Source organism: Nomascus leucogenys, chromosome 12 (genome assembly GCF_006542625.1).
Source record: "Nomascus leucogenys isolate Asia chromosome 12, Asia_NLE_v1, whole genome shotgun sequence".
Taxonomy (NCBI): domain Eukaryota; kingdom Metazoa; phylum Chordata; class Mammalia; order Primates; family Hylobatidae; genus Nomascus; species Nomascus leucogenys.
In genome coordinates this window covers 81,828,453-81,845,554 of record NC_044392.1, presented here as the reverse complement: position 1 = coordinate 81,845,554, position 17,102 = coordinate 81,828,453, and positions in this window count along the sequence as shown.

The following is a 17,102-nucleotide window of genomic DNA, read 5'->3' as shown; positions in this document are numbered from 1 at the left end:
CCAGCCTGGGCAACACGGTGAAACCCCATCTCTACTAAAATGCAAAAAAAAAGTTAGCCGGGCATGGCGGCGTGTGCCTGTAACCTCAGCTACTCGGGAGGCTGAGACAGGAAAATCGCTTGAACCCGGGGGGTGGAGGTTGCAGTGAGCTGAGATCGCACCACTGCACTCCAGCCTAGGTGACAGAGTGAGCGACTCTGTCTCAAAAAAAACAAAACAAAACAGTGATGGCTCATGCCTGTGATCCCAGCACTTTGGGAGGCCGAGGTGGTGGATCACGAGGTCAGGAGTTCAAGACCAACCTGGCCAACATGGTGAAATCCCATCTCTACTAAAAATACAAAAAAAATTATCCAGGCATGGTGGCAGAGGCCTGTAATCTCAGCTACTTGGGAGGCTGAGGCAGAGAATTGCTTGAACCCAAGAGGTGGAGCTTGCAGTGAGCCGAGATCACGCCACTGCACTCCAGCCTGGGCAACAGAGCAAGACTCTGTCTCAACAGCAACAACAACAACAAAAAAAAACCATAAAAATTAAATAAAATTTTAAAATCTAATAGCTAACACCTGGTTGAGCACTCAACACGTATGGGTATTGGCTAAGGCTATATACATACACTATTTCATTTAATCCTCATACTGTCCTCATGGGGTAGGTATTATTATCATAACCCCCTTGCATATGAAGAAGCTGAAATTTAGTAAATACCAAATAGCTTACCTCAATTTATACCCCTGGAAAGTGGTGGCAGAGCTTTTAACACAGTCAGTTGAATGCCAGAAGTGGTTAAACATTAGGCCCTGTAACACTTCTCTGAAATTGTAATATTTTGGTTTATATACATTACTCATCTACTAGATCAAGAGCTTCACAATGATTGAAATCATATTTTGTCTGTTTGTTTGTTTGAGGTTTGTGGTTTCATTTTATTTTATTATTTTAAAAGCCTGGGTCTCACTATGTTGCTCAGGCTGGACTTGGACTCCTGAATTCAAGCCATCCTCCTGCCTCAGCTTCTTCTTTTTTTTTTTTCTCGCTCCGTTGCCCAGGCTGGAGTGCAGTAGCAAGATCTCGACTCACTGCAAGCTCCCCCTTCCGGGTTCACACCATTCTCCTGCCTCAGCCTCCCAAGCAGCTGGGACTACAGGCGCCTGCCACCACGCCCGGCTAATTTTTTGTATTTTTAGTAGAAACGGGGTTTCACCATGTTAGCCAGGATGGTCTCAATCTCCTGACCTCGTGATCCGCCCACCTCAGCCTCCCAAAGTGGTGGGATTACAGGCATGAGCCACCGTGCCCGGCCTTCAGATAATTTTATTTGCGGTAAATTCAGTGAGCAATTCAAAGTTTTCTATGTTCTAATACTGTACACTCTCAGCATGGATTTGGGTCACTGTCTGGGAGGGGAACCCCTCTAGACCTGGCAAGGGTTAAACCCTGGAACACCATGCTCTAAACTGCCAAAGGTGTTTAAGTCAGTCATGTTAGCTCCATTGTTCACAGAAAGGAAATGCAAGGGAGACAGTCCTCCGAAAGGCAAAAACAACCCAAGGTACAAAGAAGGAACTCACCAGAGAAGTCAAACCCACTGTGAACAGTATTCCTCCCTCACCCTGGGCACCTGTATTTGGGAGCTTTTTTAGAGAACTAGACCATCTCAGTTACATTCTAGGATTGCACTGTCCAATACAGCAACCACTAGAGACACTAGCAACATGTGACTATTTACATTTAAACTTAAGTTAAGCCAGGCATGGTGGCTCATGCCTGTAATCCCAGCACTTTGGGAGGCCAAGACAGGAGGATCGCTTGAGGCCAAGAGTTTGAGGCCAGCCTGAGCAACATAGTCAGACCCCATCTCTACAAAATAAAAATAAAAAAAATAGCCAGGTGTGTTGGCACAACTGTAGCTATTCTGGAGACTGAAGTGGGAGGGTCACTTGAGCCCAAGAGGTGGAGGTTGCAGTGAGTTAAGATCATGCCCCTGCACTCCAGCCTGTGTGCCAGAGTGGGGCCCTGTCTCAAAAATAAATAAACTTAAAAGTTCAGTTTCATAGTCACACTCACATACTTCACGTGCTCAATAATAGCACATGTGTGGCTAGTGGCTACTGTCTGACAGCACAAATATAGAACATTTCCACTCATCAGAAAGTCCTATTAAAGCACTATTAAAGAAAAAGGAGACATAACACTCCATTTCAACTCCTACTAATGTTCAAAACTGTTTTGTTTTGTTTTATTTTTTAAACGAAGGCTAACAATGAAATAGTGACAGCCTATCTTACTAGGTTCATTACTTTCTACAATATGAATCTGAAAGGTACTCAAATAAAAAGCTATGGCCTCCATGCACTGGAGTTATAAGAATAGCTTTAACTTAGCAGGGCATGGTGGTGTGCACCTGTAGTCCCAGCTTCTAGGGAGGCTGAGGTGGGAAGATCACTTGAGCCCAGGAGGTGGAGGTTGCAGTGAGCTGACATCGCGCCACTGCACCGCACCGCACCCTGGGCAACAGAGCAAAATCCTGTCTCAAAAAAAAAAAGAATAGCTTTAACCTCACCACTTTACCTCTACCATATTCATTCTTTTTTTCTTTTTTTTTTCTTTTTTTTTTTTTTTTTGAGACGGAGTCTCGCTCTGTCACCCAGGCTGGAGTGCAGTGGCGCGATCTCGGCTCACCGCAAGCTCCGCCTCCCGGGTTCACGCCATTCTCCTGCCTCAGCCTGTAGCTGGGACTACAGGCGCCCGCCACCATGCCCGGCTAATTTTTTTTTTGTATTTTTAGTAGAGACGGGGTTTCACCGTGTTAGCCAGGATGGTCTCGATCTCCTGACCTCGTGATCCGCCCGCCTCGGCCTCCCAAAGTGCTGGGATTACAAGCGTGAGCCACCGCGCCCGGCCCATATTCATTCTTTAGAAGACTCTGACATCATCTTAGGAAAGAACATTATTAAAAGACACACAATTCTGTTTATCTTTTGATACTTGTGCACAGGTAGAGACTAGATCTGCCATGATTATGGGAAAGAACAAGCTCTCTGGATCTAGAGCTCAGACATCATTTCTATATATGATACTACACATTAACACTGTCAGCCCAAAAAACTTTTGAAATTGAGCCACCAGAATGGGACATCAATAGTGTGCCAGTTTCTACCCTACCCACCAAATGGAGAAATTCATTCATTTCTTGACTTTCCAAAATGCTTGTTTTAAAGCAAGATAAAATTTGGTGGAACTAGAGTTAGTAATTCCACTTAAACTATCCAATTATCTGGGAACTAGTAACTTCTACATTAATGCAAGTGACTAGACTGTGTTCTTGCCAAAATGTGATCAACCCCTTTGATCTCTTCGAGCTCCAATCTTCTCATTCATAAACTGGAGATAATAATATCTACTTAAGCACTGAAGTGACAGTTAAGTGGAATAATACATACCATGTGTATAACAAATATTCAAAAATCATAGCTATTGTAGTTGCTATTTTCCAAAGCCGCAAAGCACCAATATGCAAAAACAAAAAGACAAATAAAAAAGACTGAATTAGAAGAATCCTGATTTTGACAGCTGCTAATAGTCTGGCTTTTAACCTCTGTAAGCTTCAGTCTCTTCATCAAGCAAATAAAAATAAGAGTCCCAATCACAGATGTGACGTGAGATGTGTTTTTATTTCATGTGAAATTGTCTAATTAAAGCCAGGTACAAACATCAGCTAATGTTAATTAGCAGTCTCTCCCACCTCCACCAAAAAAAAAAAAAAAAAAAGGATGAGATGAGGAAACTATTTTAGGAACATGATACTTTACAGAAAAATTAATGTAGCTTTTATTATGAACTGTGTTCCCAAACACGACGAGAGGCAACACTTCCGAAATCATCATTGAGAGGCCATGGAACCATCAACACTGTCACCAAATAGAGTTTGTGAACAAATGCTATGGTAACCAGTCATTTTCTTCTTCTCCATATGAGAAATTTGAAGCCCATACAGACACACTAGGTCTCCTCTGTGAATGTATATTCAAAGAAACGTAAACAGCAGCCAATTACAGCTAGGAGAGAATTTCGGCAAGTGTTGAATTACAAAAAGCCAATTACTAAAATACCTTTCTTGCAGGTATGGAATTAAACCTAACACTTCATAAATTTTGTTCATCACTCGAATGGCTGCAATACAATGAGATAACAGTCTTAAAATAAAACTGAAGAAATGTTAACAAGCTGTTCCTGTGTTTTGAAGATTAAGCGAAATATACAAATCCTAACTCAATAACAAATTATTTTCTGTTACAGCAATTACATTTTTGTAAGTTTTAATATAAAATCAAACATCGTTTTACACATTTACCTGTTTTCCACTAGGGTTTCTAAAGGCAGCAGTCATTTTGGTGGTAACCATGATAAGCAGAGAAGACAGGGAGACTGGGGATTTGAATTGAATTTATAGCTGACTCATAGGGAGTGTTAACAACGACATTGCCACTGGGATCCACCCATTTAACACCCTTTCAGTTCCACCTTATACACTTGTTAGGTAGTAGGGAGCTGGGAATGTGGAGGACCAGGAATGCTGAATCCAAAGGCTTTTGGTCCTAGGTATGCTAATTGATTTTGGTTTTTCATTTCTTCTTTCCTTCTTTTCTACCCTCCCTCCCTCCCTTCCTTCCTTCCCTTTTCCATCTTCCTTCTTCTTTCCCTCCTTCCTTCCTTCTAGGACTTGATTTATCTCAGAATGACATTATAATTGTTATTGTGTTTGAGTGCCGATGCTGAGGCATTGGCTAGAAACTTCTATAATTAGGTATTTTCTGACACTAGACAAAATTATTAATGTGGTAGAACTTTCCCCTTTGGCTTTTTTTTTTTTCATTCTTTACCTGAGGTTTTGGAATTCTGCAGTCTATATTGTGTTCTATTAATGGATGTTGCAGTTGCGTTACTCAGGGGCTATTGAGAGTTTACTATGCAATACAGAAGCAAGCGATATACCTTGTGAGAGGTACCTAAATAGAGAGAAAGCCACTTCTTCAATTCTTTTCTAGGAGATCTGATATATTGGTTTTAAAGGATTACCTCTCTCATGATGGCTTCCATTTTGTTTTGTTTTTTAAAGACAGGGTCTCGCTATGTTTCTCAGGCTGGCCTTGAACTCCTACGCTCCAGTGACCCTCCTGCCTCAGCCTCCTGAATGGCTGGGACTATAGGTGAACACCCCTATGTTGCTGATGGCTTATGCTTTTAAAGCACTTACCATAGCTGGGCACTGTGGAAGCGCTTGTCATCGATCATCTCACTTAATCTTTATCATAATCCGATTGTTATCACCATTTACAAGTGAATCCCCAAGCCAGTGGTTGAGAATGCTGAATTTATTTACTCCTTCATTTATTCACAAATATATTAAAGATATTCAACTATGTCAGCTACTTCCCTAAGAGGAAGGACAGTAACTAACATTTTCAGCTCCTACAACATGTCAGAAATAATGTTATGTGCTTCCACATGACGCAACTATTATTTGGCCCATTTAAAAGACAGGGAAGCTATGCCTGGTCCAAAGTCACATCGTTAGTAGAAGGAAAAAGCAAAAATGCAAGCATGAGTCTCTCTTGACTACAAAACCTGTATCATTTGGAGTTACAAAACTGTGGTACCTGTGTTCACACTCTAGTGTAAGAATGTGTAGTCTAGTATAGAAGACAAACATGTGATCAAGTAAATGAACAATAACATTATATGTTCTGTTGCACCAAGATATAATATGGTAGGAACATATAGAAAGGGGATTACCTAGCATGGCTGAATTGTACTATTTTTATTGTCCATACCCCCTTCCATCTTTTTCCATTAACAGGTATAGATGCCTGACTCAAACGAAGCCAGTCACATTACCTTAACTCCCTGATCATACTGATTGATTCAAGGGGTTATGCCTGGGAGAATCCTACCCTGGGGTTTTTCAAACCAGAGCTGGAAAAGTAAAAGCCCTTTGCCCTCTCATTATGAAGCTCTAAGGATGAAACTCTAAGGAGATCTTGGCTGTACTCAGAGAAGCTAAATGAGATGGAGAACATCCTGAGGATATTAAAATCCCTGGTTCCAGTAATCCTGCCTTTCCTAAGCCTTTGCTGTTCTAATCTTTCTTTAATGCTGTGACCTCCCCCATAACCTTCAAAGGAAGGAGAGAAGAAGGAAGGGAAAAAGGAAAGAAGGAAGGACTCATGTACTCATCAAACATTTTTTTGAACGTACTGTACCAGGCATTGTTCTAAGCACTGGAAATAGATACATGTGGTAGACATTCTCTGATTTGACCCTGAGTGATCCTTGCTTTTGACCCCCAATTATCCTCTTTGCCTGGTATTCATTTATGTATCCATGTGTAATCCCTCCTACATCGAATAAGGCTTGTCTGTCTGACCAATAAAATATGGCAAAAGTGACCAATTATGGCTGGGTGTAGTGGCTCATGCCTGTAATCCCAGCACTTTGGGAGGCCAAGGCAGGTGGATCACCTGAGGTCAGGAGTTCCAGACCAGCCTGACCAATATGGTGAAACCCCATCTCTACTAAAAATACAAAAATTAGCCAGGCATAGTGGTGTGCCCCTGTAGTTCCAGCTACTCAGGAGGATGAGACAGGATAATTGCTTGCATCCGGGAGGCAGAGTTTGCAGTGAGCCTAGATCATGCCACTGAACTCCAGCCTGGGCAACAGAGTGAGACTCTGTCTCAAGAAAAAAAAAAAGTGACCAATTATAACCTCTGAGACTAGGTCATTGCACTTTTTGCCTTGTTTTCTTAAATTGCACGCTTTAGGGGAAGCCAGCCACCATATGCGAACAGCTCTGTGAAGGAAAAGAACTAAGGCCTCCCATCAACATTCAGGACCAACTTGACAGCTATGCCAGTAAGCCACCTCAAAAGCAAATCCTTCAGCCCCAGTCAAGCCTTCAGATTACTCCAGTACCAGCTCACATCAGACTGAATCTCATGAAAAACCAAAAGCCAGAACCAGTCAGCAAGCTGCTGCTAAATTCCTATTATATAGAAACTGTGAGTGCACCATTGCACTCTAGCCTAGGCAACAGAGTGAGATCCTGTCTCAAATTTAAAAAGGGTAGGGGGTAGCAAAGGACTTGAACATTTCTCCAAAGAAGACATGCAATAAGCACGTGAGAAGATGCACCACGTTATTAGTGATTAGGGACATGCAAATCAAAACCAAATAATACACCACTTCACACTTACTAGCATGCTATTATGAAAAAAGCAGAAAATTACAAATGGTGGTGAGATGTGGAGAAATGTAAACCCTTGTGCATTGCTGGTGGGAATGTAAACTGATACAGCCACTGTGGAAAACAGTTTGGCAGTTCCTCAAGTTAAAAATAGAATTACCATATGATTCAGTAATTCCACTCCAAGCTAAAAGAATTTAAAACAGGAGCTCAAATAGATACTTCTTCACCAGTATTCATAGCAGCACTATTTACAATAGCCAAAAGGGGAAAACAACCCAAATGTCTATCAAAAAATAAATGGATAAAGAAAATGTGGGCTGGGCGCGGTGGCTCACATTTGTAATCCCAGCACTTTGGGAGGCCGAGGCGGGCGGATCACAAGGTCAGGAGATCGAGACCACGGTGAAACCCTGTCTCTACTAAAAATACAAAAAATTAGCCGGGCATGGTGGCGGGCGCCTGTAGTCCCAGCTGCTCGGAGAGGCTGAGGCAGGAGAATGGCGTGAACCTGGGAGGCGGAGCTTGCAGTGAGCCGAGATTGCGCCACTGCACTCCAGCCTGGGTGATAGAGCAAGACTCCGTCTCAAAAAAAAAAAAAAAAAAAAAAGAAAATGTGATACATCGAGGTCAGGAGTTCAAGACCAGCCTGGCCAACACAGTGAAACCCCATCTCTACTAAAAATACAAAAAAATTAGCCAGGTGTGGTGGCAGGCACCTGTAATCCCAGCTACTCAAGAGGCTGAGGCAGAAGAATCGCTTGAACCCGGGAGGCGGAGATTGCAGTGAGCCAAGATTGCGCCACTGCACTCCTGCCTGGCTGACAAAGCTAGACTCAGTCTCAAAAAAAGAAAAAAAGAGAAAATGTGATACGATGAAATATATTATTCAGGCATACAGGGGAATGAAGTTCTGCTGCATGCTATAACATGAATGAGCCTTGAAAACATTATGGTAAGTGAAATAAATCCGTCGTGAAAGGACAAATATTATATTATTCCACTTATATGAGGTATCTAGAGTAGTCAAATTCATAAAGAGAGAAAGTAAAATGTTGATTACTAAGGTCTGGGGGAACAAGGAATGAGGAGTTATTGCTTAATGGACAGTTTCTGGTGGGGCAATAAAAGGGTTTTGGAACTAAGTAGTGATGATGGTTATCAATATTGTAAATGTACTTAACGCCACCGAATTATACACCTAAATATGGTTAAATCAGCAAACTTCAGGTTATGCATATTTTTCCACAAAATATACATTAAAAATATATCTATGCACAAAATATACATAAAAAAAGAAAATATTACCTTCTGGGAATTTAGATCATCTTGGAAAAAGAACCTTGATTTGACCTAGTCGAAAAAACAAGTTGAACACATTAATAAATATATATATAATATATATGATACGAGATGGTATGAGTGAAGGAGAAAGGGAGTATGACGAAAGGTTATTACAAATTTATTTTATTTTATTTTATTGAGACAGGATCTGACTGTGTTGCCCAAGGTGGAATGAGATCAGAGCTCACTGCAGCCTCAACCTCCTGGATTCAAGCAATCCTCCCACCTCAGCCCCCGAGTATCTGAGACTACAGGCACATGCCACCATGCCCAGCTAACTTTTATTTTTCATTTGTTTGGGTTTTTTTATTTTTTGGGTTTTTGTTGTTGTTGTTGTTGTTTGTTTGTTTGGTAGAGACAGGGTTTCACCATGTTGCCCAGGCTGGTCTAGAACTCCTGAGCTCAAGTGATCCAACTGCCTCAGCCTCCCAAAGTGCTGAGATTACAAGCATGAGCCACTGTACCTGGTGGTTATTATAATTTTAAACAGGACAGTCAGGGAAGACCTCACAAAGTAGGTGGTGGGGGCTGGGCACAGTGGCTCACGCCTACAATCCCAGCACTTTGGGAGGCCAAGGCAGGTGGATCACTTGAGCTCATGATGTTCAAGACCATCCTGGGCAAGTTGGCAAAACCTCGTCTCTACAAAAAATACAAAAATTAGCTGGGTATGGTGGTGCACGCCTGTAATCCCAGCTACTTGGGAGGCTGAGATGGGAGGATGGCTTGAGCTTGGGAGGTGGAGGTTGCAGTGAGCTGAGATCACACCAATGCACTCCAGCTGGGCAACAAGAGCAAAACTCCGTCTCAAAAAAGAAAAAAAAAAGGTACGGTGGGCAAGTAAGCCATATCTGGGGAAGGGCATTCTAAACAGAGAGAACAGCAAGTACAAAGGCTTTGAGGCAGAAATGCGCTGGGCATATTCAAGGAACAACAAGGAGACCAGTGGTGTGGTTAGAATGGAGTAAGCAAGACAAATACTAGGATATGAAATCAGAAAACAGAATCAGATTACATAGAAGGCCCTATAGGCCTTTTTAGGACTTTGGTTTTTATTCTAAATTGGATGGATAAGCAAAGTGACATCTGACTCCTATGGGGTGTGTGTGTGCGTGTGTGTGTGTGTGTGTGTGTGTGTGTTTTAAGAGACAGAGTCTTTTTTTGTTTTTTTTTTTGAGACGGAGTCTTGCTTTGTCTCCCAGGCTGGAGTGCAGTGGTGCGATCTCTGCTCACTGCAAGCTCTGTCTCCCGGGTTCACGCCATTCTCCTGCCTCAGCCTCCCGAGTAGCTGGGATTACAGGCGCCCGCCACCACGCCCGGCTAATTTTTTTGTAGTTTTTAGTAGAGACGGGGTTCACCGCGTTAGCCAGGATGGTCTCGATCTCTTGACCTTGTGATCCGCCCGCCTCGGCCTCCCAAAGTGCTGGGATTACAGGCGTGAGCCACCGTGCCCGGCCAAGAGACAGAGTCTTGCTACATTGCCCGGGCTAGAGTGCAACAGCTCTTTACAGATGCAATCAAAGCACACTCACACTGCAGCCTCCCAAGTAGCTGAGATTACAGGTGCATGCAGCTGTGCCTAGCTTTCTGACTCATGTTTTATGTTTAAAAGCATTGGCTGCTGTGAAGTAAATTCTCTAGGGGCTAGGGGTATTAAACCTGGAGACCAGTTGGAAGATATTGAGAGATGATGATTGCTTGAACTATGGTGGAAAGTGCAAGTGATGAGAAGTGATTAAGTTTGGATATATTTTCAGCCAACATGATTTGCCTTCAGACTGGCTATGAGATAAAAGAGAGAAAGCAAGGTTAACTTTGAGATTTGGGGCTTGGGCAACTTGAAGGATGGAGTTGCCATTTACGGAGACTGGGAGGGAGGAGCAGGTTGAAAGGTTGGGTTGGGTTTCTGTCATATGCAATCAAGAGTCCTGACCAGCCTGGGCAACATAGTGAGACCCCGTCTCTAAAAAAAATAAAAATAAACATTTAGCTGAGCATGGTGGCTAATTTTATTTTATTTTACTGAGAACAGGGTCTTACTGTTACCCAAGGTGGCACTTGTAGTCTCAGCTACTCAGGAGGCTGAGGCAGGAGGATTCCCTGGGCCTTGAGTTAGAGGTTTCAGTGAGCTATGATGGCATCACTGCACTCCAGCCCGGGAAAAAAAGGAAAGAAAAGAGTTCTGACTAAATACTTGAGTAGCCAGAGGAACAAAGTAAGTAATGTTTGAGGCAGATCTTAGTGAACAAGAATTCCATTCTTTCTGTTAGGGAATGAAGTGTGTGGGTGTAGTTAATGCTTATTGAACTATCTTTGGAATCTCATCTGTTGGTCCATCTGTATATATATATTCTATATGCTGTATCATTGAGCTTTTGCTGGTTATGCTACATTAACAAAAGCCCCAAAATCTTAGCAGCTATACATACAGAGGTTTATTTTTCATTTGCATTTTCTTTTATGACAGGTTGGCTGTGACTCTGCCCTACACAATCTATTTTATTTGTTAGATGGTAAACCTATAATACTTGTAGAATTGTTAAATGTGGTATCAGTATTTTCATTCATTCATTCATTTAACAAATATTTATTCGATATCTGTTTCATGCAAGACAAGGTCAAGTACTGAGAATAGAGTGGTGAATAAGATAGACAAAATCTGTAATTTCCAGGAGCTTATATTGAAAATGAGATTAAACACATACAAAATAATCACAATAACAATAATGAATGCTATATTCGCAAATAATAGCTGTAAGAGATTTTGGTACCTTTTTTAAGTTAGAAAAATATAAAAATTATTAAAACTAAAATGGCCAGCCGGGCACAGTGGCTCCCGCATGTAATCCCAACACTTGGGAAGACCAAGGCAGGCGGATCATGAGGTCAAGACATCGAGGACATCCTGACCAACACGGTGAAACCCCGTCTCTACTAAAAATACGAAAATTAGCTGGGTGTGGTGGCACGCGCCTGTAGCCCCTGCCTGGCCAACATGGCGAAACCCCGTCTCTACTAAAAACACAAAATTAGGCGGGTGTGGTGGTGTGCGCCTGTAATCCCAGCTACTCAGGAGGCTGAGGCAAAAGAATCACTTGAACCTGGGACGCGGAAGTTGCGATCTCAGCCGAGATCGTGCCACTGCACTGCAGCCTGGCAACCGAGCAAGATTCTGTCTCATTGAAACAAAAAAAAAGAAAGAAAGAAGAAAAAGAAACCTAAAATGACCAGGTGTGATGGCTCACACCTGTAATCCCAACACTTTGGGATGCCAAGGTGGGAGGATCGCTTGAGCCCAGGAATTTGAAACCAGCCTGGGCACCATTGAAAGACCTTGTCTCTGCAAAAAATAAAAAATTAGCCAGGCATAGTGGCGCATGCTTGTAGTACCACCTACTAAGGAGGCTGAGGTGGGAGGACTGCTTGAGCCTGGGAGGTCAAGGCTGCAGGGAGCCAGGATCATGCCACAGCACTCAAGTCTGGGTGACAGAGCCTGTCTCAAAAAAACAAAATCTAATCAATGTAGACCTGAAACTATTGTGTAGAATGCTATTGCCTATATCACATCACATCAGCCCTTTAAATGACTTAACACTTATTTAGGTATGATCCATAACGTTTTCCTGGTAATTAAGTATACCTAAGTACAATTAAGTATAAAAGAGTTAATGCCTTGATAGGAATATTATAAAAATTTTAAAAAGATAAATAAAAAATAAATAAATAAAGAGCAAAAACTGTAGCTTTGTGAGTCTCATTGTCTAATTCAAGTCACATTGAACATCTAGAAATAATTCTGAACACCATGTAATTCACTTAATACATTTTGCCTGAATGCCCAACAGATCTGAGTTACCAACACCTGTATGTAGCCAATAAATTGACAATCATTTATAAATTATCACCTATGACTCCATCCACTCTACCCACTTATTTTTTTAAACTTTTATTTATTTATTTTTATGTATTTATTTATTTATTTTGAGACAGAGTCTCCCTCTGTTGCCCAGGATGGAGTGCAGTGGTGCGATCTCAGCTCACTGCAACCTCTGCCTCCCAGGTTCTAAGCGATTCTCCTGCTTCAGCCTCCAGAGTAGCTGGGATTACAAGCACACACCACCACGCCAGGCTAATTTTGTATTTTTAGTAGAGACAGGGTTTCACCATGTTGGCCAGGCTGGTCTCAAACTCCAGACCACAGGTGATCCACCCGCCTCAGCCTCCCAAAGTACTGGGATTACAGGTGTGAGCCACCGCACCCGGCATTCTTTTTTTTTTTTTTTTTTTTTTTTTTGAGATGGAGTCTCGCTCTCTTGCTCTGTCGCCAGGCTGGAGTGCAGTGGTGCAATCTCAGCTCACTGCAACCTCTGCCTTTTGGGTTCAAGTGATTCTCATGCCTCAGCCTCCCAAGTAGCTGGGATTACAGGTGTGAGCCACCACACCCAGCTAATTTTTGTATTTTTAGTAGTGACGGGGTTTCACCAAATTGGCCAGGATGGTCTCCATCTCCTGACCTCGTGACCCGCCCGCCTCAGCCTCCCAAAGTACTGGAATTACATATATGAGCACCGCACACGGCCAATTTATTTATTATTTATTATTTGTAGAGACAGGATCTCACTATGTTGCCCAGGCTGGCCTGAAACTCCTGGCCTCAAGAAATTCTTCTGCCTCAGCCTCCCAAAGCACTGGGATTACACGCATGGGCCACTGCACCCAGCCTATTTTTTAAAATTATAACTATTTCTTTTACATTTTTATCTTAGATCTTCCCACACCTATACCACAAGAAAAATTCTGAATCTATCCAAAGTTAGAAACATTGTAATAAAACTGAAGAATATCAAAGAAAATATCTCAACAGCAGCCTGAGATAAATGAATAGCAGACGTAAGAGCAAATAAAGCAAGCTAGAAGACGATAAAGTAAGATCATTAAAAATGCTAAGAAAAAGTAATTGTTAGGCTGGGCATGGTGGTTCACTCCCGTAATCCCAGCACTTTGGGAGGCCAAGGCAGGTGGATCACCTGAGGTCAGGAGTTCAAGACCAGCCTGACCAACATGGTGAAACCCCGTTTCTACTAAAAATATAAAACTTAGCCTGGCGTGGTGGCGTGCACGCCTGTAATCCCAGCTACTTGGGAAGTTGAGGCAGGAGAAGCACTTGAACCTGGAAGGTGGAGGTTGCAGTGAGCTGAGATTGCACCACTGCACTCCAGCCTGGGCGACAGAGTGAGACTCTGTCTCAAAAAAAAATTAATTAAAATAAATAAAAATAATTGTTAATGTAGAATTGTGTGCCCATTCAAGAATGGTGAAATTAGGACCTTTTTGGATAAATAAGAACTGTTTACCACAAGAGATCTGCACTAAGGGAATTTCTAAAAGGAATACTTTGGGACAGTGCTTTTCAAACTTTAATGTACATACAAATCACTTGGAGATTTTATTAAAATCAGATACCGATTCTGCATTTCTCATAATTGCCCAGGTGATGCCAACGCTGCTGGCCTTAGAGCCAGAGCAGCAAAAGAGGTAAGAAGGAAAAACTTAGTTGGAAGGTAGGAGATGAACTAATGAGCAAAGGTATAGATAAGCATGTAGTTAAACCTAAAGAAATATCTATATAACAATAAACATTTCTAATTTGGAGGATTAAGAAAAAGAACTAAAAAACTGGAAATAATAAATCAACAGAGAGTAACTACGTAATGAAAATCTACCAATTCACCAAGAACAAATATAGCAACTCTATTTTTAAAACATTGTTATGGAAATAGTCAAACATACACAAAAATAGAGAGAATAGTATAGTACAGTGGTTCTCAAACTTTGGCATGCATCAGAATCACCTGGAGAGTTTGTTAAAACACAGATTGCAGGGTCCTGTCCCCAGAGTTTCTGATTTAGTAGGTGTCAGGTGGGATCCAAGTATTTGCACTTCTAGCAAGTTCCCAAGTAACATTGATGTTGAGAGACCACACTTTGAGAAACCCTCATATGATGATGAACCTCTAAGTACTACCATCCATTTTGGCAATCTTGTTTCAGATATTTCCCCAATTGTTTTCAGAAGGTGGAACTGGTGAGTGAAAGGAACTGTATTTTTTTTTTTTTTTTAAGACAGAGTCTTGCTCTCTCGCCCAGGCTGGAGTGCAGTGGCGTGATCTCAGCTCACTGCAACCTCTGCCTCCTGGGTTCAAGCAATTCTCCAGCCTCAGCCTCCTGAGTAGCTGGGATTACAGGCGTGCGCCACCATGCCTGGCTAATTTTTGTATTTTTAGTAGAGACAGGGTTTCACCATATTGGCTAGGCTGATCTTGAACTCCTGACCTCAAGTGATCTGCTTGCCTCAGCTTCCCAAAGTGCTGGGATTACAGGCATGAGCCACCACACCCAGCCTGGAACTGGAGTATTTTAAAGCAAATTCTGAGAGCATATCATTTCACCTGTAAATACTTAAAATTTTTGTAAACACAGTAATTAACAGCCTTAATTTATTATGTGAAGATAGAATCCTATATCCAACATTTTGAAAATATTCATTCTTCTAAAGCACACATAGAACATTTATAAAAATTAACATGAGACTGGGAGTAGTGGCTGATGCCTGTAATTCCAGCACTTTGGAAGGCTGGGGAGGGGCAGATGGCTTGAGCTTAGGAGTTCGAGACCACCCTGGGCAACATGGTGAAACCCCTGTCTTTACAAAAAAATACAAAAATTAGCGAGGCGTGATGGTACATGCCTGTAGTCCCAGCTACCCAGGAGGCTGAGGTGGGAGGATTGCTTGAGCCTGGGAGGTCAAGGCTACAGTGAGCCAAGATCGCACTACTGAACTCCAGTGAGACCCTGTCACAAACAAAACAAAACAAAACAAAACTGGGGATTCTCGAATCTCAGGTTCTCCCATTGTCTTTCCTAAGGGAATGCCCCTAACTCTCAGTTACTCAATGCCTGGGAAATATAAGTAGGCCCCATCCTGGAAAATGCATGCAAATTGGCATAGTTTTTGATGACCAAAGCTTTTTCTCTCCCAACTTTAAGGAACTGCTTCGACTCTGCATGCTTCACATTCATTTCCAGTGTTCTGATGCTTAGGGTGGGAAGGAAATGTTTCAAAGTTCATTGGGTAAGTTTCTCTGCACTCTTCCAGCCATACATCCTTTTTGTTTTGTTTTTTTAATCTGATTAAAGAAATATTACATATTAATTGTGTAAAATGTGATTACACAAAAGCACAAAGATTCAAATCACTTGTAACCTAGCTGAGCCAATGGCGGGTGCCCGTAGTTCCAGCTACTAGGGAGGCTGACACAGGAGAAACTCTTGAGCACAGGAGTTGACCACAGTGGCTATGATCATTTCTGTAAATAGCCATTGCACTCCAGCCTGGGCAATATTGCAAGACCCCATTTCTAAAAAAAAAAATCACTTCTAATCTCATCACCAAATGATAATCACCATTGATGTTTTGGTCTTTTTCCTTTCCATTTCATTTCTGAGTATATACATACATATAATTTATTTGTTTATAAAAAATGGGATAATGAAAAAATGGAATAATAGATATACTTCCTCATATATAGAGAGAGAGATTGAGAGAGAGAGAGAGAGAGAGAGAGACAGAGTTCCCCAAGCTGGAATGCTGTGATGCAATCTCGGCTCACTGCACCCTCCGCCCCCTGGGTTCAAGTGATTCTCCTGCCTTAGCCTCCCAAGTAGCTGGGATTACAAGCCCGGGGCACCATGCCTGGCTAATTTTTGTATTTTTAGTGGAGATGGGGTTTCACCATGTTGGCCAAGCTGGTCTTGAACTCCTGACCTCAGGTGATCCGCCCACCTTGGCTTCCTAAAGTGCTGGGATTACAGGGGAGAGCCACCACGCCCAGCCATTCCTGATATATTTAAAGCTATTAAATTGAACGAGATCTGAGATCCGTAAGGGTGTGAGTATAGATGGAAAACAGAAGTTCAAAGGCTGAGTCTCAGCTAGAGCACAATTAGAGGTTGGAGGTAAGAAGAGCTAACAGACTGAATGGCCAGTGAAGTAAAAGGGAAATCAGGAGTGTAGTATCTGGGAAGACACACAGAAAAAAATACACCGAAAAAGGCACTACAAGAATATTGAGTTGGCCAGGTCCAGTGGCTCATGTCTGTAATCCCAACACTAGGAAGTCGAGGCAGATGGATTGCTTGAGGCTAGGAGTTCAAGAGCAGCCTGGACAACATAGTGAGATTCTATCTCTACAAATAAAATAAAATAAAATAAAATAAAATAAAATAAAATAAAATAAAATAAAATAAAATGAAATGAAATAAAATAAAATAAAACTGAGTCATTGCTACTGATGGGTCAAGAAAAATGACCATTGGATTCAGCAACATGGAAATGTCAACCAAAGGAAAAAAACACTAGAGAAAATGATCTCTAAACATGTTGAGTTTACGCAGGAATATAAATAAGGATTCTAATCTGGAATGCACAGAATGGCAAGCCACCTTTCCGTGA